Here is a 22,880-nt window from a genome sequence, read left to right as displayed (position 1 = left end):
CATCATTATTATTATTATTATTATTATTATTATTATTATCTCTGGGCCTCAGTTCCCTCCTCTGTAAAATGGGGATGAAGACTGGGAGCTCCCCGTGGGACAACCTGATCACCTTGTATCCTCCCCAGCGCATAGAGCAGTGCTTGGCACATAGTAAGTGCTTAACAAATGCCATCATCATCATCATCATCATTATTATTATTATCATGGGTTCTAATCCCGGCTCCACCACTGCGTGGCTCAGTGGAAAGAGCCCGGGCTCTGGAGTCAGAGGTCGTGGGTTCAAATCCCGGCTCCGCCACTTGTCAGCTGTGCGACTTTGGGAAAGTCACTTCACTTCTCTGGGCCTCAGTTCCCTCATCTGCAAAATGGGGATGAAGACTGTGAGCCCCCCGTGGGACAACCTGATTACTTTGTATCTACCCCAGCGCTTGGAACAGTGCCTTGCACATAGTAAGCACTTAACAAATACCAACATTATTATTATTATTATTATTATTATAAAAATAATGTCTGCTGTGTGACCTCGGATGAGTCACTTCACATCTCTGGGCCTCAGTTCCCTCCTCTGTAAAATGGGGATGAAGACTACGAGCCCCATGTGGGACAGCGACGGGGTCCAACCCAATTAGCTCGTGTCTCCCCAGCGCTTAGAACAGTGCTTGACACATTTCTAGCCTGTGACCCCGCTGTCGGGTGGTGACCGTCTCTATACGTTGCCGACTTGGACTTCCCAAGTGCTTAGTACAGTGCTCTGCACACAGTAAGCGCTCAATAAATACGATGGAATGAATGAATAGTAAGGGCTTAACACATACCATCGTCATCATTATTATTATTACTAGCAAGAATTCACGAAGTATCCTCTTTAGGCGGAAGATTTGGGGATCGTCCGTGAATCTCGGGTTCTGGGGAAACCCCTTTTCAGTCATTCATTCCATCATATTTATTGAGCGCTTACTGTGTGCAGAGCACTGGACTAAGCGCTTGGGAAGTCCAAGGCGGCAACGTCTAGAGCCGGTCCCTACCCGACAACGGGGTCACGGTCTAGAAGGGGGAGACAGACGACAAAACAAAACATGGAGACAGGTGTCAAAACGTCAGAACAAATAGAATTATGGCTCTACGCACATCATTACCAAAATTCATTCATTCACGCATTAAATCGTATCTATTGAGCGCTTACTGGGTGCAGAGCACTGTACTAAGCGCTTGGGAAGTCCAAGGCAGCAACCTGTAGAGACGGTCCCTACCCAACGACGGGCTCACGGTCTAGAAGGGGGAGACAGACAACAAGACGAAACATGTGGACAGGGGTCAAGTGGTCAGAACAAACAGAAATAAAGCTTAATTAATTAATTCATTCAATCATATCTATTGAGCGCTTACTGGGTGCGGAGCACAGTACTAAGCGCTTGGGAAGTCCAAGTCGGCAACATATAGAGACGGTCCCTACCCAATGATGGGCTCACAGTCTAGAAGGGGGAGACAGACAACAAAACATGTGGACAGGTGTCAAGTGGTCAGAACAAATAGAAATAAAGCTTCATTCATTCATTCATTCAATTGCATTTATTGAGCGCTTACTGTGCGCAGAACACTGGACTAAGCGCTTGGGAAGTCCAAGTCGGCAACATCTAGAGACGGTCCCTACCCAAGGACGGGCTCACAGTCTAGAAGGGGGAGACAGACAACAAAACAAAACATGGAGACAGGTGTCAAAATTGTCAGAACAAATAGAATTATAACCCTATGCACATCATTACCAAAATTCACTCATTCATTCATGCATTAAATCATATTTATTGAGCGCTTACTGGGTGCAGAGCACTGTACTAAGCGCTTGGGAAGTCCAAGTCGGCAACATATAGAGACGGTCCCTACCCAACGACGGGCTCATGGTCTAGAAGGGAGAGACAGACAACAAGACAAAACATGTGGACAGGTGTCAAGTGGTCAGAACAAACAGAAATAAAGTTTAATTCATTCATTCATTCAATCGTATTTATTGAGCGCTTACTGGGTGCAGAGCACTGTACTAAGCGCTTGGGAAGTCCAAGTCGGCAACCTATAGAGACGGTCCCTACCCAACGACGGGCTCACGGTCTACAAGGGGGAAACAGAGAACAAGACAAAACATGTGGACAGGGGTCAAGTGGTCAGAACAAATAGAAATAAAGCTTAATTCATTCATTCATTCAATCGCATTTATCGAGCGCTTACTGTGTGCAGAGCACTGGACTAAGCGCTTGGGAAGTACAAGTTGGCAACACAGAGAGACGGTCCCTACCCAACAACGGGCTCACAGTCTAGAAGGGGGAGACACACAACAAAACAAAACATGTGGACAGGTGTCGAGTCATCAGAATACATAGAAATAAAGCTAGATGCCCATCATGAACAAAATAAATAGAATAGTAAATATGGACAAGTAAAATAAATAGAGTAATAAATCTGTACACACATATAGACAGGTGCTGTGGAGAGGGGAAGGAGGTAGGGCGGGGGCGATGAGGATGGGGAGAGGAAAAAGGGGGCTCAGACTGGGAAGGCCTCATGGAGGAGGTGAGCTCTCAGTAGGGCTTTGTCTCTGTCCACACATAATAACAATAATGATGGCATTTATTAAGCGCTTACTATGTGCAAAGCACTGTTCTAAGCGCTGGGGAGGTTACAAGGTGATCAGGTTGTCCCAGGTGGGGCTCACGGTCTTCATCCCTTTTAGACTGTGAGCCCACTGTTGGGTAGGGACCGTCTCTATATGTTGCCAACTTGTACTTCCCAAGCGCTTAGTACAGTGCTCTGCACACAGTAAGCGCTCAATAAATACGATTGATTGATTGATCCCCGTTTTCCAGATGAGGGAACTGAGGCCCAGAGAAGTGAAGTGACTTGCTCGAAGTCACCCAGCTGACGAGTGGCGGAGCCGGGATTTGAACCCATGACCTCTGACTCCCAAGCCCGGGCTCCTTCCGCTGAGCCACGCTCACACATCACTCTGCTGCCCGGATCACTTTTCTACAAAAATGTTCAGTCCGCGTTTCCCCGCTCCTCGAGAACTCCAGGGGTTGCCCCACCACCTCCGCATCCGACGGCAACTCCTCACCGTCGGATTTCGGACGATTTTTCCCCCTCCCGCCTCCCTCTCCTCTCCCCTCTCAGCTTGGATTCCCACATCTGGAAAATGGGGATGGAGACTGTGAGCCCCCACGATGGGACAACCTGATCACCGTGTAACCTCCCAGCGCTTAGAACAGTGCTTGGCACATAGTAAGCGCTTAATAACTGCTATCATTATTATTATTATGAAGTGACTCACCCAAGGTCACACACAAGTGGCGGAGCTGGGATTAGAACCCACGACCTCGGACTCCCAAGCCACTAGGCCATGCTGCGGGGCTGTCCCGAGCGCTCAGTAGAGTGTCCCGCACAGACTAAACGCCCCCCCCCATAAATCCGACCGAACTAATAAAGGGGAAAAGATTATTTACAGTCTTTGCCAGTCGAGGGGGCCTCCGATTTCCCGGTCAGCGCGGTCCTGACGCAGAATCCCCACGGCAGCACGGCATAGCCTCAGTGGGTCGGGAAACATCTGCAAGAGGAAATTCACATTGGGAAACGTTTCCCCCCAAATCCTCGGGCCTTGGCAGTCCCTCCGCGGGGCAAAATGTTATTATTATCATTATTATTGTTATTATTATTATTATTATTATTGTCGTGACCGTCTCTATATGCTGCCAACTTGTACTTCCTGAGCACTTAGTCCAGTGCTCTGCACACAGTAAGCGCTCAATAAATACGATTTAATGACTGATTGATTCATATTTATTACTCTATTTATTTGACTTGTACATATCTATCCTATTTCATCAATCGTATTTATTGAGCGCTTACTATGTGCAGAGCACTGTACTAAGCGCTTGACTAAGCGCTATTTATTTTATTTTGTTAATATGTTCTGTTTCGTTCTCTGTCTCCCCCTTCTAGACTGTGAGCCCACTGTTGGGTAGGGACTGCCTCTATACATTGCCAACTTGCACTTCCCAGGCGCTTAGTACAGTGCTCTGCACACAGTAAGCACTCAATAAATACGATTGATTGATTCATTCATTCATATTTATTATTCTATTTATTTTACTTGTACATATCTATCCTATTTATTTTATTTTGTTAATATGTTCTGTTTTGTTCTCTGTCTCCCCCTTCTAGACTGTGAGCCCGCTGTTGGGTAGGGACCGTCTCTAGATGTTGCCGACTCGTACTTCCCGAGCGCTTAGTCCAGTGCTCTGCACACAGTAAGCGCTCAATAAATATGACTGATTGATTGATTCATATTTATTACTCTGTTTATTTGACTTGTACATATCTATCCTATTTATTTTATTTTGTTAATATGTTTGGTTTTGTTGTCTGTCTCCCCCTTCTAGACTGTGAGCCCGCTGTTGGGGAGGGACCGCCTCTATACGTTGCCAACTTGTACTTCCCAGGCTCTTAGTACAGTGCTCTGCACACAGTAAGCGCTCAATAAATACGATTGATTGATTGATTGATTCATATTTATTACTCTATTTATTTTACTTGTACAAATCTATCCTATTTATTTTATTTTGTTAATATGTTCTGTTTTGTTGTCTGTCTCCCCCTTCTAGACTGTGAGCCCGCTGTAGGGTAGGGACCGTCTCTAGATGTTGCCGACTCGTACTTCCCAAGCACTTAATACAGTGCTCTGCACACAGTAAGCGCTCAATAAATACGATTGATTGATTGATTCATATTTATTACTCTATTTATTTTACTTGTACATATCTATCCTATTCATTTTATTTTGTTAATATGTTTTGTTTTGTTGTCTGTCTCCCCCTTCTAGACTGTGAGCCCGCTGTTGGGTAGGGACCGTCTCTATATGTTGCCAACTTGGACTTCCCAGGTGCTTAGTCCAGTGCTCTGCACACAGTAAGTGCTCAATAAATACAACTGATTGATTGATTCATATTTATTACTCTATTTATTTTACTTGCACATATCTATCCTATTTATTTTATTTTGTTAATATGTTCTGTTTTGTTAGACTGTGAGCCCACTGTTGGGTAGGGACCGTCTCTATATGTTGCCAGCTTGTACTTCCCAAGCGCTTAGTGCAGTGCTCTGCACACAGTAAGCGCTCAATAAATACAATTGATTGATTGACTGATTCATATTTATTACTCTATTTTACTTGTAGATATCTATCCTATTTATTTTATTTTGTTAATATGTTCTGTTTTGTTCTCTGTCTCCCCCTTCTAGACTGTGAGCCCGCCGTTGGGTAGGGACCGCCTCTAGATGTTGCCAACTTGTACTTCCCAGGCGCTTAGTACAGTGCTCTGCACACAGTAAGCGCTCAATAAATACAATTGATTGATTCATATTTATTACTCTATTTTACTTGTACATATCTATCCTATTTATTTTATTTTGTCAATATGTTCTGTTTTGTCGTCCGTCTCCCCCTTCTAGACTGTGAGCCCGCTGTTGGGACGGGACCGTCTCTATATGTTGCCGACTTGTACTTCCCAGGCGCTTAGTCCAGTGCTCTGCACACAGTAAGCGCTCAATAAATACGATTGATTGATTGATTGTTATGACGCTGGCATTCGTTAAGCGCCGACTACGATCCGCGCACCGTTCTCCCTACAGAAAACCCGGGCTTTGGTTTGGATGCCAGGGAAATGGGAATTAGGGAAATATCTGCAGCTGAGAAGTCGCGTGCGGTTTCGACGACTTAAGTTGCGAAGGGAGCGAGTTGGTGACGAGGCCCCCGGGAGAATAAATTTGAAAGTCTGTAAACTGTAAAATGCTCCTCTCCGTTAAACAGCAAACACTGACACCTTCACCTCCTCTCTAATAGGACTCACAGTTGTTAATCATTAGGAACATTTCTAGGCCTCTTATTTTATTTGTACAGATTTACTTCCCTTTTTATTAATGATGTGTGTATAACTATAATTCTGTTTATTCTGACGGTTTTGACACCTTTCCGCTTGCTCTGTTTTGCTGTCTGCTCCCCCTTCTAGACTGTGAGCCCGCTGTCGGGTAGGGACCGTCTCTCTGTGTTGCCGACTTGGACTTCCCGAGCGCTTAGTACAGTGCTCTGCGCACAGTAAGCGCTCAATAAATACGATCGATTGATCGATTGATTGAATGAGGAGATGGGCCTTCAATCGTCCCGTCTCAGCTGCCACTTGTCAGCTGTGTGGCTTTGGGCAAGTCACTTCACTTCTCTGTGCCTCAGTTCCCGCATCTGGAAAATGGGGATTAAGACTGTGAGCCCCGCATGGGACAACCTGATCACCTTGGATCTCCCCAGCGCTTAGAACAGTGCTCTGCACATAGTAAGCGCTTAACAAATACCATCATCATCATCATTTCTGGGCGACAGTTTTCCAACGGAGTGAGCCCGGGCCTAACGGGCGGAAGGACCTTTCATTCTTTCACTCGCTCATTTGGCAATAATGAATAATAAATAATAATAATAATATTAGTAATAAGTAATAATAATAATAAATATTAGTAATTATAATCATAATAGCAAAGTCTGCTGTGGTGACTTTCTTAGGACGCCTTGGGATTAACTGTGAAAATACGAAAACAGTCTGAGCAGCCACATTCTCAAGAATAGGCTTTTTTAAAATCAAGCCCACTGTTGGGTAGGGACTGTCTCTAGATGTTGCCAATTTGTACTTCCCAAGCGCTTAGTACAGTGCTCTGCACATAGTAAGCGCTCAATAAATATGATTGATGATGATGATGATGATTTATCTTTTAGACCGTGAGCCCGCTGTTGGGTAGGGACCGTCTCTATATGTTGCCGACTTGGACTTCCCAAGCGCTTAGTACAGTGCTCTGCACACAGTATTGGGTAGGGACTGTCTCTATATGTTGCCAACCTGGACTTCCCAAGCGCTTAGTATAGTGCTCTGCACACAGTAAGCGCTCAATAAATATGATTGATTGATTGATTGATTGATTGATTGGTTCATGGGGCTGTTGCCGACTTGTACTTCCCAAGCGCTTAGTCCAGTGCTCTGCACACAGTAAGAGCTCAGGAAATACGATTGAAGAGAGCCCCCCTCTAGACCGTGAGCCCGCTGTTGGGTAGGGACCGTCTCTAGATGTTGCCAACTTGGACTTCCCAAGCGCTTAGTACAGTGCTCTGCACACAGTAAGTGCTCAATAAATATGATTGATTGATTAATAATAATAATGGCATTTATTAAGCGCTTACTACGTGCAAAGCACTATTGTAAGCGCTGGGAAGGATACAAGGTGATGAGGTTGTCCCATGGGGGGCTCGCAGTCTTCATCCCCATTTTCCAGATGAGGGAACTGAGGCCCAGAGAAGTGAAGTGGCTTGCCCAAAGTCCCACACAGATGACAAGCGGCGGAGCCGGAATTAGAACCCGCGACCTCTGACTCCCAAGCCCGGGCTCTTCCCGCTAAGCCACGCTGAGCTGACCTGGGTTCTAATCCCGGCTCCGCCGCGTCTCTGCTGTGGGACCTTGGCCGAGTCATTTCACTTCTCTGGGCCTCAGTTCCCTCATCTGTAAACTAATCGTAACGACGGTATTTGTTAAGCGCTTATTATGTGCCAAACACTGTCCTCAGCGCTAGGACAGGCACAAGGTCATCAAAGTTGTCCCCCGCGGGGCTCCCAGTCTTCATCCCCATTTTCCAGATGAGGGAACCGAGGCCCAGAGAAGTGAAGCGACTCGCCCAAAGTCACCCAACTGACGAGTGGCAGAGCCGGGATTTGAACCCACGACCTCCAACTCGCAAGCCCGGGCTCTTTCTTGAGACCGTGAGCTCCACATGGGACACGGACTGTGTCCAGCCCGATTAGCTTGTTTCTACCAAAGCGCTTCGTACAGTAGTCTGGAGCATAGTAAGCGCTTCAGAGGCACTTCCGTCCACATCCGTAATCAATTTATTTATATTCATGTCTGCAATCAATTTATTTATATTAATGCCTGTCTCCCAGCCTAGACTGTCAGCTCACCGTCGGCAGGGGACCTTTCTATAGACTCTGTTACATTATATTCTCCTAAGCGCTTAGTACAGTGCTCCGCACACAGTAAGCGCTCAGTAAATGCCATTGATAGATAGATTGATTACTAAATACCATAAAAAGTTGCGTTAGCGGAAAGTGCCAAAGCGTAGCAGCGTGGCTCAGTGGAAAGAGCCCGGGCTTTGGAGTCAGAGGTCATGGGTTCAAATCCTGGCTCCGCCACTTGTCAGCTGGGTGACCTTGGGCGAGTCACTTCACTTCTCTGGGCCTCAGTTCCCTCATCTGGAAAATGGGGATGAAGACTGAGAGCCCCCCATGGGACAATCTGATCACCTTGTAACCTCCCCAGCGCTTAGAACAGTGCTTGGCACATAGTAAGCGCTTAATACATGCCATTATTATTATTATTAAGTGTTAAGACGTAATCGGGGCAAATGACAATGCTCCAATCCTAAGCACGTTCTTCCCACAGATTGTAGACATTCAAATTTCCCCAGTTCCCGCCTGTGCCTCTAATTAATAATAATAATAATAATAATAATAATGGCATTTATTAAGCACTTACTATGTGCAGAGCACTGTTAGGGATACTTCATGACTATGAATAATAATAATATTATTGTATTATTAGAGAAGCATTATATATAGCGGAGAAGCAGTGTGGCTCAGTGGGAAGAGCCCAGGCTTTGGAGTCAGAGGTCATGGGTTCAAATCCCGGCTCCGCCACTTGTCAGCTGGGTGACCTTGGGCGAGTCACTTCACTTCTCTGGGCCTCAGTGACCTCATCTGGAAAACAGGGATGAAGACTGGGAGCCCCCCGTGGGACAACCTGATCACCTTGTAACCTCCCCAGCGCTTAGAACGGTGCTTTGCACAGAGTAAGCGCTTAATACATGCCATCATTATTATTATTAAGTGTTAAGACGTAATCGGGGCAAATGACATCGCTCCAATCCTAAACACGTTCTTCCCGCAGATTGCAGACATTCAAATTTCCCCAGTTCCCGCCTGTGCCTCTAATTAGGGATACTTCATGACTACGAATAATAATAATATTATTATATTATTACAGAAGCATTAAATATAGCGGAGAAGCAGTGTGGCTCAGTGGAAAAGAGCCCGGGCTTTGGAGTCAGAGGTCATGGGTTCAAATCCTGGCTCCGCCACTTGTCAGCTGGGTGACCTTGGGTGAGTCACTTCACTTCTCTGGGCCTCAGTTCCCTCATCTGGAAAATGGGGATGAAGACTGGGAGCCCCCTGTGGGACAACCTGATCACCTTGTAATCTCCCCAGCGCTTAGAATGGTGCTTGGCACATAGTAAGCGCTTAATAAATGCCATTATTATTATTATTAAGTGTTAAGACGTAATCGGGCAAATGACAATGCTCCAATCCTAAACACGTTCTTCCCGCAGATTGCAGACATTCGAATTTCCCCAGTTCCCGCTTGCGCCTCTAATTAGGGATACTTCATGACTACGAATAATAATAATATTATTATATTATTAGAGAAGCATTATACATAGCGGAGAAGCAGTGTGGCTCAGTGGAAAAGAGCCCGGGCTTTGGAGTCAGAGGTCATGGGTTCAAATCCCAGCTCCGCCAATTGTCAGCTGGGTGACTCTGAACAAGTCACTTCACTTCTCTGGGCCTCAGTTCCCTTATCTGGAAAATGGGGATGAAGACTGGGAGCCCACCGTGGGACAACCTGATCACCTTGTAACCTCCCCAGCGCTTAGAACGGTGCTTGGCACATAGTAAGCGCTTAATACATGCCATTATTATTATTATTAAGTGTTAAGACGTAATCGGGGCAAATGACAATGCTCCAATCCTAAGCACGTTCTTCCCGCAGACTGCAGACATTCGAATTTCCCCAGTTCCCGCCTGCACCTCTAATTAGGGATACTTCATCATCATCATCATCAATCATATTTATTAAGCGCTTACTATGTGCAGATCACTGTACTAAGCGCTTGGGAAGTACAAACTGGCAACATATAGAGACAGTCCCTACCCAACAGTGGGCTCACATACTTCATGACTATGAATAATAATAATATCATTATATGACTGGAGAAGCAGCGTGGCTCAGTGGAAAAGAGCCCGGACTTTGGAGTCGGAGGTCATGGGTTCAAATCCCGGCTCCGCCAACTGTCACCTGTGTGACTTTGGGCAAGTCACTTCACTGGGCCTCAGTTCCCTCATCTGTAAAATGGGGATTAAGGCTGTGAGCCCCCCCGTGGGACAACCTGATCACCTTGGAACCTCCCCAGCGCTTAGACCAGTGCTTGGCACATAATAAGCGCTTAACAAATATCAAATGTTTATTAATAATTATTAATAATAATGATGATGATGATGGTATTTGTTAAGCACTTACTATGTGCCAAGCACTGCTGGGGAAGCAGCGTGGCTCAGTGGCAACAGCCTGGGCTTGGGAGCCAGAATAATAATGATGGCATTTATTAAGCGCTTACTATGTGCAAAGCACTGTTCTAAGCGCTGGGGAGGTTACAAGGTGATCAGGTTGCCCCACGGGGGCTCAGAGTCATCATCCCCATTTGACAGATGAGGTCACTGAGGCCCAGAGAAGTGAAATGACTTGCCCAAGTTCACGCAGCAGACATGGGATTCGAACCCATGGCCTCTGACTCCCAAGCCCGGGCTCTTCCCACTGAGCCACGCTGCTTCTGGGAAGCAGCAAGAAGTCGTGGGTTCTAATTCCGGCTCCGCCACTTGTCAGCCGCTGTGTGACCTCGGGCAAGTCGCATCACTTCTCTGGGCCTCAGTTCCCTCATTGGTCAAATGGGGATCAATCAATCAATCAATCAATCGTATTTATTGAGTGCTTACTGTGTGCAGAGCACTGTACTAAGCGCTTGGGAAGTCCAAGTTGGCAACATATAGAGACGGTCCCTACCCAACAGTGGGCTCACAGTCTAAAATGGAAATGGGAAGAACTCAGGTTTGGGAGTCAGAGGTCGTGGGTTCCAATCCCGGCTCCGCCGCTTGTCTGCTGTGTGACCTTGGGCAAATCACCTCACTTCTCTCTGCCTCAGTTAGCTCATCTGTAAAATGGGGATTTAAAGTGTGACCCCTACGTGGGACAACCTGATTACCCAGTATCTCCCCCAGCGCTTAAAACAGTGCTTAACAAATACCATAATTATCATTATGAAGCGCTTACGATGTGACCAAACAAGTGCTTAATACCATAATTATTATCAAGCGCTTAGTACAGTGCTCTGCACATAGTAAGCGCTCAATAAATCCGATTGATGATGAAGACTGGGAGCCCCGCGGGGGACAACCTGATCGCCTCGTATCTACCCCAGCGCTTAGAGCAGTGCTTGGCACCTAGTAAGCACTGAACAAAGGCCATCATTATATAATTATTATTATTATGTTTATTATTTTGTTATTATTATTAGGTGTATTATTATTATTGTTATGTTTTGTTTTGTTGTCTGTCTCCCCCTTCTCGACTGTGAGCCCGCTGTCGGTTAGGGACCGTCTCTAGATGTTGCCAACTTGTCCTTCCCAAGCGCTTAGTCCGGTGCTCTGCACAAAGTAAGCGCTCAATAAATAGGATTGATTGATTGATTGATTATTATGAAGAGGGAGGGTCTGTGGAGCCGAAAAAGCTGAGACCCTCGAAGGGCAGGCGGAGCAAAAGGAAACGGAAACGGAGATGGAACCCTGCTGGAGTGGTCAAGGCAGAAATTTGATAAAACTGTCACGGTTTCACGCCGTTTTTCTGAAAGTCAAGCTGAAGTTCCTTTTTTTTTTAAAAAAAAAAAACCCAAAACACACAAATGTCTGTAGGATAATAATAATAATAATAATAATAATAATAATAATAACAATAATAACAATAATAATAATAATAATGATGGCATTTGTTAAGCACTTACTATGTACTTTCCAAGCGCTTAGTCCTGTGCTCTGCACACAATAAGTGCTCAATAATTAATTATTTAATGCTGGTATTTATTTGTTAAGCGCTTACTCTGTGCCAAGCATTGTTCTAAGCGCTGGGGGGGATACAAGGTGATCAGGTTGTCCCCCGGGGGGGTCACTGTCTTAATCCCCGTTTTCCAGATGAGGGAACTGAGGCTCAGAGAAGTGAAGTGACTTGCCCGAGGTCACACAGCAGACACGTGGCGGAGCCGGGATTCGAACCCATGACCTCTGGCTCCAAAGCCCGGGCTCTTTCCACTGAGCCACGCTGCTTCTCTGTAGGATGTACTCACACACACACATACACAAACACACACACACAACCCCAAACGGTGAACACAAGAAGCACTGAGTACAGTGCTCTGCAAACGGTAAGCGCTCAGTAGACACGATTGAATGAATGGTCGTATTTATTGAGCGCTTACCGTGCGCGGAGCACTGTACTGAGCGGTTGGGATTGTACCACAGAACAATTACTTCCCAAGCGCTTAGTCCAGTGCTCCGCACACGGTAAGCGCTCCATAAATACGACTGAACGAATGACTGAATGAACACTAAGCAGACACATTCCCTGCCCACGACGAGCTGACAGTCCGGAGGCGGCGAGACGGGCATCGATGCAGACGAATAAAATGACAGATGTGGACGAGAAGCAGCGCGGCTCGGCGGAAGGACCCCGGGCTTGGGAGTCACAGGTCCTGGGTTCGAATAATAATCATAATAATGATGGTATTTGTTAAGCACTTACCATTCACTCATGCACTAAGCGCTTAGTCCAGTGCTCTGCACACAGTAAGCGCTCAATAAATACGATTGAATGGACATCAACTCAACTGCCCACGCTCTTTCCACTGAGCCACACTGCTTCAGAGGTCGCTTGGCCCTCCTCCCTTCAAGGCCCTACTGAGGGCTCACCTCCTCCAGGAGGCCTTCCCAGATTGAGCCCCTTCCTTCCTCTCCCCCTCGTCCCCCTCTCCATCCCCCCCATCTTACCTCCTTCCCTTCCCCACAGCACCTGGATATATGGATATATGTTTGTACAGATTTATTACTCTATTTATTTATTTATTTATTTTACCTGTACATATCTATTCTATTTATTTTATTTTGTTAGTATGCTTGGTTTTGTTCTCCGTCTCCCCCTTTTAGACTGTGAGCCCACTGTTGGGTAGGGACTGTCTCTGTATGTTGCCGATTTGTACTTCCCAAGCGCTTAGTACAGTGCTCTGCACATAGTAAGCGCTCAATAAATACGATTGAATGGACATCAACTCAACTGCCCACGCTCTTTCCACTGAGCCACACTGCTTCAGAGGTCACTTGGCCCTCCTCCCTTCAAGGCCCTACTGAGAGCTCACCTCCTCCAGGAGGCCTTCCCACACTGAGACCCTTCCTTCCTCTCCCCCTCGTCCCCCTCTCCATCCCCCCCATCTTACCTCCTTCCCTTCCACCTGTATATATGGATATATGTTTGTACAGGTTTATTACTCTATTTATTTTACTTGTACATATCTATTCTATTTATTTTATTTTGTTGTTATGCCTGGTTTTGTTCTCCGTCTCCCCCTTTTAGACTGTGAGCCCACTGTTGGGTAGGGACTGCCTCTAGATGTTGCCAACTTGGACTTCCCAAGCGCTTAGTACAGTGCTCTGCACACAGTAAGTGCTCAATAAATACGATTGATTGATTCCCAAGTGCTTAGTACAGTGCTCTGCACACAGTAAGCGCTCAATAAATACGATTGATGATGATGGAGCTGAGAGCCAGGAAACCCATGGTTTTTTTTTTCCTTGGGTGAGTCACTTAATTTCCCCGTGCCTCGGTTCCCTCATCTGTAAAGTGGGGATTACGATGGTGAGCCCCACGTGGGACAGGGACTGTGTCCAACCTGATTAGCTTGGATCTACCGTGGCGCTTAGTACAGTGCCTGGCATGGTGAAGTGGATGGAGCATGGGCCTGGGAATCAAAAGGTCAAGTGGCCCTGCCGCTTGGCTTCTGTGTGACCTTGGGCAATTCGCTTCACTTCTCTGGGCCTCAGTTGCCCCCTTTTCATTCATTCAATCGTATTTATTGAGCGCTTACTGTGTGCAAAGCACTGTACTAAGCGCTCGGGAAGTCCAAGTTGGCAACATATAGAGACGGTCCCCACCCAATAGCGGGCTCACAGTGTAGAAGGGGGAGACAGAGAACAAAACCAAACATACTAACAAAATAAAATGAATAGACTAGATATGTACAAGTAAAATAAACAAATAAATCATCATCAATCATCATCAATCGTATTTATTGAGCGCTTACTGTGTGCAGAGCACTGTACTAAGCGCTTGGGAAGTCCAAGTTGGCAACATATAGAGACGGTCCCCACCCAACAGCGGGCTCACAGTGTAGAAGGGGGAGAAGAAAGAAAATGAAGGAGCAGGTTCACATTAGGCCCTGGTGAGATTCATTCATTCAGTCGTATTTACTGAGCACTTACTGTCATCATCATCATCAATCGTATTTACTGAGCGCTTACTGTGTGCAGAGCACTGGACTAAGCGCTTGGGAAGTACAAGTAGGCAACATCTAGAGACGGTCCCTACCCAACAGTGGGCTCACAGTCTAAAAGGGGGAGACGGAGAACAAAACCAAACATACTAACAAAATAAAATAAATAGAATAGATATGTACAAGTAAAATAAATAAATAAATCATCATCAATCATCATCAATCGTATTTATTGAGCGCTTACTATGTGCAGAGCACTGTACTAAGCGCTTGGGAAGTACAAATTGGCAACATACAGAGACAGTCCCTACCCAACAGTGGGCTCACAGTCTAAAAGGGGGAGACAGAGAACAAAACCAAACATACTAACAAAATAAAATAAATAGGATAGATATGTACAAGTAAAATAAAAAAATAAATAAATAGAGTAATAAATATGTAGAACCATATATACATATATACAGGTGCTGTGGGGAAGGGAAGGAGGTAAGATGGGGGGGATGGAGAGGGGGACGAGGGTGCAGAGCACTGTACTAAGCGCTTGGGAAGTGGGGATTGAGACTGTGAGCCCCACGTGGGGCAGGGACTGTGTCCAACCCGATTTATCTATAATTCTGTTTATCGATTCTGATGGTATTGACGCCTGTCTGCTTGTTTCGTTTTGTTGTCCGTCTCCCCCTTCTAGACTGTGAGCCCGCTGTTGGGTGGGGACTGTCTATCTGTTGCCGAATTGTACTTCCAATCAATCAATCAATCAATCGTATTTATTGAGCGCTTACTGTGTGCAGAGCACTGGACTAAGCGCTTGGGAAGTCCAAGTTGGCAACATATAGAGACAGTCCCTACCCAACAGTGGGCTCACAGTCTAGAAGGGGGAGACAGAGAACAAAACCAAACGTACTAACAAAATAAAATAAATAGAATAGATATGTACAAGTAAAATAAATAATAAATAGAGTTACTATTTTCTATACTTATAGAATTACTATAAGTAATAAGTAACAATAAGTAATAAGCGCTTTCCAAGCGCTTAGTACAGTGCTCTGCACACAGTAAGCGCTCAATAAATACGATTGATTGAACTGCCACCTCCGTATTTATTTCTACCCCTTCTTCATCATCATCATCAATCGTATTTATTGAGCGCTTACTATGTGCAGAGCACTGGACTAAGCACTTGGGAAGTACAAATTGGCAACATATAGAGACAGTCCCTACCCAACAGTGGGCTCACAGTCTAAAAGTCTTGGGGTTTGTGTAGATGTTTGAGTGTGTGTGCGTTTGTGTTTACAGGCCCACACCCGAGCGTTTGGGAGAGGACAACACAACAACACAAACACACCCATTCCCCGTCCACAACGAGCTTCCAGTCCAGAGGAGGAGACGGACACGAGAGGAGCAAAGAAGTTAAGAGAGATGAGCCGGAGGCATTAGGCGAGGCCTTTGGGAGCTTACTCTGTGCTGCGCACTGTAAAAATACCATTATTATTATTATTCAATCGTATTTATTGAGCGCTTACTGTGGGCAGAGCACTGGACTAAGCGCTTGGGAAGTACGAGTCGGCAACATCTAGAGCCGGTCCCTACCCAACAGCGGGCTCGCAGTCTAGAAGGGGGAGACGGAGAACAAAATGAAACATGTTAACAGAATAAAATAAATGGAATAGTAAATATGTACAATATGTATTATTACTATTAATAATAATAATAATCATAATTGGGGAAGCAGCGTGGCTCAGTGGAAAGAGCCCGGGCTTTGGAGTCGGAAGTCATAGGTTCAAATCCAAGCTCCGCCAATTGCTGGGTAGGGACTGTCTCTATATGTTGCCAACCTGTACTTCCCAAGCGCTTAGTACAGTGCTCTGCACACAGTAAGTGCTCAATAAATACGATTGATGATGACTTTGGGCATGTCACTTCACTTCTCTGGGCCTCAGTGACCTCTATTCATTTTACTTGTCCATATTTACTATTCCGTTTATTTTAATGATGTGCGTTTAGCTTTAATTCTATTTGTTCTGATGACTGACACCTGTCCACATGTTTTGTTTTGTTGTACAGATTTATTACTCTACTTATTTTACTTGTCCATATTTACTATTCTATTTATTTTGTTAAGGATGTGCGTCTAGCTTTAATTCTATTTGTTCTGACGACTGACACCTGTCCACATGTTTTGTTTTGTTGTATAGACTTATTACTCTATTCATTTTACTTGTCCATATTTACTATTCCATTTATTTTAATGATGTGCGTTTAGCTTTAATTCTATTTGTTCTGATGACTGACACCTGTCCACATGTTTTCTTTTGTTGTACAGACTTATTACTTTATTCATTTTACTTGTCCATATTTACTATTCCACTTACTTTAATGATGTGCGTTTAGCTTTAATTCTATTTCTTCTGACGACTGACACCTGTCCACATGTTTTGTTTCATTGTACAAACTTACAACTCTATTCATTTTACTTGTCCATATTTACTATTCCATTTATTTTAATGATGTGTGTTTAGCTTTAATTCTATTTCTTCTGACGACTGACACCTGTCCACGTTTTGTTTCGTTGTACAGACTTACAACTCTATTCATTTTACTTGTCCATATTTACTATTCCATTTATTTTAATGATGTGCGTTGAGCTTTAATTCTATTTCTTCTGACGACTGACACCTGTCCACATGTTTTCTTTTGTTGTACAGACTTATTACTTTATTCATTTTACTTGTCCATATTTACTATTCCATTTATTTTAATGATGTGCATTTAGCTTTAATTCTATTTCTTCTGATGACTGACACCTGTCCACATATTTTGTTCTGTTGTACAGATTTATTACTCTATTTATTTTACTCGTCCATATTTACTATTCCATTTATTTTAATGATGTGCGTTTAGCTTTAATTCTATTTGCTCTGATGACTGACACCTGTCCACATGTTTTGTTTTGTTGTGCAGATTTATTACTCTACTTATTTTACTTGTCCATATTTACTATTCTATTTATTTTGTTAAGGATGTGCGTCTAGCTTTAATTCTATTTGTTCTGACGACTGACACCTGTCCACATGTTTTGTTTTGTTGTACATATTTATTACTCTGTTTATTTTACTTGTACATATTTATTATTCTATTTATTTTGTTAATGATGTACATTTAGCTTTAATTCTATTTGTTCTGACTGACACCTGTCCACATGTTTCGTTTTGTTGTACAGATTTATTACTCTATTTATTTTACTTGTCCATATTTACTATTCCATTTATTTTGTTAATGATGTGCGTTTAGCTTTAATTCTGTTTGTTCTGACGACTGACACCTGTCCACGTTTCGTTTTGCTGTACAGACTTATCACTCTATTCATTTTACTTGTCCATATTTACTATTCCATTTATTTTAATAATGTGCATTTAACTTTAATTCTATTTGTTCTGACACCTGTCCACATGTTTTGTTTTGCTGGACAGATTTATTACTCTATTCATTTTACTTGTCCATATTTACTATTCCATTTATTTTAATGATGTGCATTTAGCTTTAATTCTATTTGTTCTGACGACTGACACCTGTCCACATGTTTTGTTTTGCTGGACAGATTTACTGATTTATTACTCTATTTTACTTGTCCATATTTACTATTCTATTTATTTTGTTAATGATGTGCATCTAGCTTTAATTCTATTTGTTCTGACGACTGACACCTGTCCACATGTTTGTTTTGTTGGACAGATTTATTGCTCTATTTATTTTACTTGTCCATATTTACTACTCTATTTATTTTGTTAATAATGTGCATTTAGCTTTAATTCTATTTGTTCTGACGACTGACACCTGTCTACCTGTTAAGTTTTGTTGTCCGTCTCCCCCTTCTAGACTGTGAGGCCATTGTCGGGTAGGGACCGTCTCTATATGTTGCCGACTTTTACTTCCCAAGCGCTTAGTCCAGTGCTCTGCACACAGTAAGCGCTCAATAAATACGATTGAATGAATGAATGAATTCGCCGGAGAGTTTTTTCATATTTTTTAGGGTATTTGATACAGACTTGAAGTAGCATGGAAAGAGCCAGGCCTGGGAATCAGAGGAACTGGATTCGAATCCCGACTCTGCCACCTGTCTGCTTGTGTGAGCTTGGGCCAGTCACCTCACTTCTCTGGGCCTCAGTTATCTCATTGGGAAAATGGGGATTAAGACTGTGAGCCCCACGTGGGACAGGGACTATGTCCAACCTGATTAGATTGGATCCATCCCAGCGCTTAGTACAGTCCCTGGCACATAGTAAGGGTTTAACGAATACTATGATGATGATGATGATGATGATGAAAATGACTCCTATCAGCTGGTTTGTATATAACAATAATAATAATTGGAGAAGCAGCGTGGCTCAGTGGAAAGAGCCCGGGCTTTGGAGTCAGAGGTCAGGGGTTCAAATCCCAGCTCTGCCAATTGTCAGCTGTGCGACTTTGGGCAAATCACTTCACTTCTCTGGGCCTCAGTGACCTCATCTGTAAAATGGGGATGAAGACTGTGAGCCCCCCGTGGGACAACCTGATCACCTTGTAACCTCCCCAGCGCTTAGAACAGTGCTTTGCACGTAGTAAGCGCTTAATAAATGCCATTATTATTATTATTATGAATAATAATAATGATGATGACGACGGTACTTGTTAAGCGCTTACTATGTGCCAAGCACTGTTCTAAGCGCTGGGGGAGATACGAGGTAATCAGGTTGTCCCACGTGGGGCTCACAGACTTAGTCCCCATGATCATGATGATGACGGTATTTGTTAAGCACTTACTATGTGCAAAGCACTGTGCTAAGTGCTAGGGGGGATACAATGTCATCAGGTATGTTTTGTTTTGTCGTCTGACTCCCCCTTCTAGACTGTGAGCCCACTGTTGGGTAGAGACCGTCTCTAGATGTTGCCGACTTGTACTTCCCAAGCGCTCAGTACAGCGCTCTGCACACAGTAAGCGCTCAATAAATATGATTGAATGAATGAATGAAAAGGTTGTCCCATGTTGGGCTCACTGTCTTCATCCCCATTTTCCAGATGAGGAGGCCCAGAGAAGTGAAGTGACTCGCCCAAATTCACCCAGCTGACAGGTGGCGGAGCCGGAATTCGAACCCATGACCTCTGACCTGTCTGTTTGCTTTGCTTTCGAGGTATTTGTGAAGCACTTACTACGTGCCAGGCACTGTATTAAGCACTGGGGTGGATACAAGCAAATCAGGTTGGACACAGTCCCTGTTGCACGGGGGGCTCCCAGTCTTCATCCCCATTTTACAGTTGAGGTAACCGAGGCCCAGAGAAGTGAAGTGAATTGCCCCAGATCACACAGCATTCATTCATTCATTCATTCCACAGTATTTATTGAGCGCTTACTGTGCGCAGAGCACTGGACTAAGCGCTTGGGAAGTACAAGTCGGCAACATATAGAGACGGTCCCTACCCGACAACTGTTATTATAATGGCATTTGTTAAGCGCTTACTATGTGCCAAGCACTGTTCTAAGCGCTGGGGAGGTTCCAAGGTGATCAGGTTGTCCCACGGGGGGCTCACATTTTCATCCCCATTTCCCAGATGAGGAAACTCCATGAGTTAGTGGATGAAAGTGTCGGTTTCCTCAGCTCTCTGTTTCTTTGATCAGCAGCTTACGGAGATCTCCGGGATCGGGCAATCCAAAGTCACTCTTTCCATCTCCGTATCGTGGAAAAAAAAAAAGAAAAACCTCCCCTGGTTTCAATTACTTCTTCTAGAATTTCCTGGAACCGTCAGACCCGCTCCAAGGATCTTCTTGGAAACGGAGTTGGACTTTTCATGTACTTCCAAGTCAAAGTTTGGTTACCGGGGGGAAAACTCACTGCCCAAAATATCAACATGCCAACCCAATTGGCCTGGATTTCTCAAATGAAGGGGATTCACTCATTCATTCAATCGCATTTATTTATTACTCCATTTATTTATTTATTTATTTTACTATTACTCTATTTATTTCTTTATTTATTTTACCATTACTCTATTTATTTATTTATTTTACTATTACTCTATTTATTTATTTATTTATTTTACTTGTACATCTCTATTCTATTTATTTTATTTTGTCAGTATGTTTGGTTTTGTTCTCTGTCTCCCCCTTTTCGACTGTGAGCCCACTGTTGGGTAGGGACCGTCTCTATATGTTGCCAACCTGTACTTCCCAAGCGCTTAGTACAGTGCTCTGCACACAGTAAGCGCTCAATAAATACGATTGATTGATTAAGCGCTTACTGTGTGCAGGGCACTGTGCTAAGCGCTTGGGAGATACAAGTCGGCAACATATAGAGACGGTCTCTATCCGACAGCGGGCTCACGGTCTAGAAGGGGGAGACGGACGACAAAAAAATAACACGTGGACGGGTGTCGAGTCGTCAGAACAAATAGAATTAAAGCTAGATGCACATCATTAACAAAATAAATAGAATAGTAAATATGGACAAGTAAAATAAATAGAGTCATAAATCTGTACAAATATATATCCAGGTTCTGTGGGGAGGGGAAGGAGGTAGGGCGGGGGAGATGGATACATGTCTGTACGTATTTATTACTCTATTTTATTTATACATATTTATTCTATTTATTTTATTTTGTTAATATGTTTTGTTTGCCTCTGTCTCCCCCTTCTCGACTGTGAGCCCGCTGTTGGGTAGGGACCGGCTCTAGATGTTGCCGACTTGGACTTCCCAAGCGCTCAGTCCAGCGCTCTGCACACAGTAAGCGCTCGATAAATACCACTGAATGAATGAATCATCATCATCATCATCATCAATCGTATTTATTGAGCGCTTACTATGTGCAGAGCACTGGACTAAGCGCGTGGGAAGTACAAATTGGCAACATCTAGAGACGGTCCCTACCCAACAGTGGGCTCACAGTCTAAAAGGGGGAGACAGAGAACAAAACCAAACATACTAACAAAAAATAAATAGAATAGATATGTACAAATAAAATAAATAGAGTAAAAAATATGTACAAACATATATCCATATATACAGGTGCTGTGGGGAAGGGAAGGAGGTAAGATGGGGGGGATGGAGGGGGGACGAGCGGGAGAGGAAGGAAGGGGCTCAGTCTGGGAAGGCCTCCTGGAGGAGGTGAGCTCTCCCTGAAAAATCTCTCGAAGGTCCACCACCCTGGGCTAAACCCCATATTAAAAACTGCTTGTGGACTTTCAGACCGTGCATTTTCATCCAGCGCTTAGAACAGTGCTTTGCACCGAGTGAGCGCTTAATAAATGCCATCATTACTATTCGCTAATTTAAAGTGGTTGCGTAAAACCAGCGTCTCTAAATTCTGAATCCGTGCCCATCTTCGCAGCACGAGGAGCAGCGCGGCTCAGCGGGAAGAGCCCGGGCTCGGGAGTCCGAGGTCGTGGGTTCTAATCCCGGCTCCGCCACTTGTCAGCTGTGAGACCTTGGGCGAGTCACTTCACTTCCTCTACGCCTCGGTTCCCTTATCTGTAAAATGGGGATGAAGACTGTGAGCCCCACGTGGGACAACCTCATTACTCTGTATCTAAACCAGCGCTCAGAACGGTGCTTGGCACATGGTTGGCGCTTAACAAATACCATCATTATTATTATAATTATTATATTTTTATTATTGAGAAGCAGCGTGGCTCAGCGGAAAGAGCCCGGGCTTGGGAGTCAGAGGTTGTGGGTTCTAATTCCGGCTCTGTCACTTAATAATAATAATGATAATAATAATAATAATGGCATTTATTAAGTGTTTACTATGTGCCAAGCACTGTTCTAAGCACTGGAGGGTTACAAGGTGATCAGGTTGTCCCACGGGGGGCTCACAGTCCTTTTAGACTGTGAGCCCACCTTTTAGACTGTGAGCCCACTGTTGGGTAGGGACCGTCTCTATATGTTGCCAACTTGTACTTCCCAAGCGCTTAGTACAGTGCTCTGCACACAGTAAGCGCTCAATAAATACGATTGATTGATTCATTCATTCATTCCCATTTTACAGACGAGGTCACGGAGGCCCAGAGAAGTGAAGTGACTTGCCCAAAGTCACCCAGCTGACAGTTGGCAGAGCCGGGATTTGAACCCATGACCTCTGACTCCCAAGCCCGGGCTCTTTCCACGAGAGCCAAGCTGCTTCCCATAAAGTGACCCACTTGTCAGCTGGGTGACTTTGGGCAAATCACTTCCCTTCTCTGGGCCTCAGTGACCTCATCTGGAAAATGGGGATGAAGACGGGGAGCCCCCCAGTGGGACAACCTGATCACTTTGTAACCTCCCCAGTGCTTAGAACAGTGCTTTGCCCATAGTAAGCACTTAATAAATGCCATCATTATTATTATTATTATTCTCTGTGCCTCAGTTCCCTCATCTGTC

At 44.4% G+C, this 22,880-nt stretch overlaps 1 protein-coding gene and 1 non-coding gene across 3 annotated transcripts in view; one reads left to right on the top strand and one right to left on the bottom strand.

Moving 5' to 3' along the window:
* Nucleotides 1–22,880, bottom strand: part of TAOK3 (TAO kinase 3) — a 248,794-nt gene that overhangs the window by 150,582 nt on the left and 75,332 nt on the right. The window contains exon 3 of one of the 2 annotated variants that reach the window (XM_038763111.1): nucleotides 3,492–3,592. The gene's annotated coding sequence lies outside the window, so the exon portion shown is untranslated. Of the gene's footprint in view, nucleotides 1–3,491; nucleotides 3,593–14,307; nucleotides 14,323–22,880 lie in introns of those variants that run through there. The other variant, XM_038763112.1, reaches the window with a different exon arrangement.
* LOC119943166 lies at nucleotides 6,575–6,641 on the top strand. The gene has a single exon (XR_005455638.1). It is a non-coding gene; the product is annotated as a small nucleolar RNA SNORD58 (small nucleolar RNA).

Source organism: Tachyglossus aculeatus, chromosome 21 (assembly GCF_015852505.1).
Source record: "Tachyglossus aculeatus isolate mTacAcu1 chromosome 21, mTacAcu1.pri, whole genome shotgun sequence".
In the NCBI taxonomy this organism is placed as follows: domain Eukaryota; kingdom Metazoa; phylum Chordata; class Mammalia; order Monotremata; family Tachyglossidae; genus Tachyglossus; species Tachyglossus aculeatus.
The sequence above is the reverse complement of the archived record's forward strand: the minus strand, read 5'-3'. Positions and strand labels throughout refer to the sequence as shown.